Source organism: Bombina bombina, chromosome 2, assembly GCF_027579735.1.
Source record: "Bombina bombina isolate aBomBom1 chromosome 2, aBomBom1.pri, whole genome shotgun sequence".
NCBI classification, from domain to species: Eukaryota; Metazoa; Chordata; class Amphibia; order Anura; family Bombinatoridae; genus Bombina; species Bombina bombina.
The window spans coordinates 799,938,067-799,941,243 of record NC_069500.1 but is presented as its reverse complement, the minus strand read 5'-3'; the positions used below and the strand labels follow the sequence as shown (position 1 = coordinate 799,941,243).

The window sequence follows — 3,177 nt, the reverse complement described above, 5'->3', positions numbered from 1 at the left end:
GCATGTGGGATTAGCTGACAGAGGCAGGCTGGCTGAGCTCCACTCTACACGCCGACTTTCTGCGTGTGCTCTACTCAGCACAGCTCCTCCCACTGGAAACACTCCCCCGCCAGCCAGTCGAGGTCATGATGAGATTTGATCATTAGTGGCTTCGTTTTGGACCATGCTTTTTGTGTTTAGCCTCATCTAAAAGTTTTTATTTGTAGACACTATTGAGCAGTAGAAATTTATTTTTATATTATAATTTCTGAGAAAAAGCGAGCAGCTTTTTTTTCTTCTACTTTCAGAAGTAAAATTCTGGGAGGTTTAGGGTGAAATCTTATATATTTAAAGAAAAAAGCAATAGGGAAAATGCTGTCAACTGGATTCAAAAAGGCTTTTTAAGAAGATTTGTAGACCTCTACCATTGACTTAAAAAGCTGTAAAAAAAAAAAAATGTAATCTTAGTTTCAAATCATTTCATCTATGTTTTGAAAGTTTCTCTAATATATGAAGACGAAACACCTGGGAATCTCAGGATCTCCTGTTTACGAGACAGGCGCTTTAACCAACTAAGCCACAGCGCCTGACAATTAATTAAATCTGGATGGTTTTTGTAGGAGTTGTTTTAGACATCTAAATAATAATGCATTTGAGGTTTTTTGTGTGTTCTGGGCTTTGGTACGTTTGTCGAGTGTTACAAATGAAAAATATATGAGATTTTTTTTATTTTTTATAAAATTAGCATGTGTTATTTTCTTTAATAAAGATTTGTAGGTTAGTGGATCTGCTTTAAACTATATTTTACAAATAAATGATAAATCAGATGGATTGAATTTTCTGTAAAATTTGCAGGTAATATTTTTTTTGCAAAAAGAAATTTGATCATTAGTGGCTTCGCTTTGGACCATGGTTTTTGTGTTCAGCCTCATCTAAAAGTTTTTATTTCTAGACACTATTGATCAGTAGAAATTTATTTTTATATTATAATTTCTGAGAAAAAGCGAGCAGCTTTTTTTTCTTCTACTTTCAGAAGTAAAATTCTGGGAGGTTTAGGGTGAAATCTTATACATTTAAAGAAAAAAGCAATAGGGAAAATGCTATCAACTGGATTCAAAAAGGCTTTTTAAGAAGATTTGTAGACCTCTACCATTGACTTAAACAGCTGTAAACAAACAAAAATGTAATCTTAGTTTCAAATCATTTCATCTATGTTTTGAAAGTTTATCTAATATATGAATACAAAACGTCTGGGAATCTTTATTATTCTTTTATATTTGCCCAGAATATTGATAAAAGACATGATTTGGGATTACTATTGAACTAGGAAGAATAAGTTGAACTATCTACATGTAAAATTTGAAAGGTAAGTCTTTAAAGTTGTAGAAATGTATTGTAATTACAATATACTAACCATTATTCTTTTACTAATGTTATGATATTCATTTAATCACTGAATAAGTATTTTACTTTTATTTTTTTAAAGTACTTATGCATACAGCAACTATCTCAACCCAATTTGTTACTCTTATCAATATTGATGTCCTGCTAGACCTTTTATGAATTTTTAAAAACATTTTTTATCATATAATGCTTTTTAAATAAACGAAAGGCACTGCTGAGATTCAAACTCAGGATCTCCTGTTTACTAGACAGGCGCTTTAACCAACTAAGCCACAGCACCTTGTAGTACCTGGTGGGTTTTTTTTCTCAGAGGCTGACATAGAGTGAAATATTAAGAAAAAAACACATTCTATGTCATTTACATTTTAACATCCAATCAACAACTTATATTATCATGTAATTTAACAAAAATTTTAATTATCATTCACTGTATTTTAGAGACCTTTATCCTTTTTTTTTATATCAATTAAATATGACAGATTTAGAGACGGCACTGCTGAGATTCGAACTCAGGATCTCCTGTTTACGAGACAGGCACTTTAACCAACTAAGCCACAGCGCCTGACAATTAATTAAATCTTAATGGTTTTTGTAGGAGTTGTTTTAGACATCTAAATAATAATGCATTTGAGGTTTTTTGTGTGTTCTGGGCTTTGGTACGTTTGTCGAGTGTTACAAATGAAAAATATATGAGAATGGTTTTTTTTTATAAAATTAGCATGTGTTATATGGATTGAATTTTCTGTAAAATTTGCAGGTAATATTTTTTTTGCTAAAAGAGATTTGATCATTAGTGGCTTCGCTTTGGACCATGCTTTTTGTGTTCAGCCTCATCTAAAAGTTTTTATTTCTAGACACTATTGATCAGTAGAAATTTATTTTTATATTATAATTTCTGAGAAAAAGCGAGCAGCTTTTTTTTCTTCTACTTTCAGAAGTAAAATTCTGGGAGGTTTAGGTTGAAATCTTATACATTTAAAGAAAAAAGCAATAGGGAAAATGCTGTCAACTGCATTCAAAAAGGCTTTTTAAGAAGATTTGTAGACCTCTACCATTGACTTAAACAGCTGTAAACAAACAAAAATGTAATCTTAGTTTCAAATCATTTCATCTATGTTTTGAAAGTTTATCTAATATATGAATACAAAACGTCTGGGAATCTTTATTATTCTTTTATATTTGCCCAGAATATTGATAAAAGACATGATTTGGGATTACTATTGAACTAGGAAGAATAAGTTGAACTATCTACATGTAAAATTTGAAAGGTAAGTCTTTAAAGTTGTAGAAATGTATTGTAATTACAATATACTAACCATTATTCTTTTACTAATGTTATGATATTCATTTAATCACTGAAGAAGTATTTTACTTTTATTTTTTTAAAGTACTTATGCATACAGCAACTATCTCAACCCAATTTGTTACTCTTATCAATATTGATGTCCTGCTAGACCTTTTATGAATTTTTAAAAACATTTTTTATCATATAATGCTTTTTAAATAAACGAAAGGCACTGCTGAGATTCAAACTCAGGATCTCCTGTTTACTAGACAGGCGCTTTAACCAACTAAGCCACAGCACCTTGTAGTACCTGGTGGGTTTTTTTTCTCAGAGGCTGACATAGAGTGAAATATTAAGAAAAAAACACATTCTATGTCATTTACATTTTAACATCCAATCAACAACTTATATTATCATGTAATTTAACAAAAAGTTTAATTATCATTCACTGTATTTTAGAGACCTTTATCCTTTTTTTTTATATCAATTAAATATGACAGATTTAGAGA

At 30.1% G+C, this 3,177-nt stretch overlaps 1 non-coding gene across 1 annotated transcript; it reads right to left on the bottom strand.

Moving 5' to 3' along the window:
• Nucleotides 1-1,871: 1,871 nt before the first annotated feature.
• On the bottom strand, nucleotides 1,872-1,945 carry TRNAT-CGU (transfer RNA threonine (anticodon CGU)). The gene has a single exon. It is a non-coding gene; the product is annotated as a tRNA-Thr (tRNA).
• Nucleotides 1,946-3,177: the final 1,232 nt, after the last annotated feature.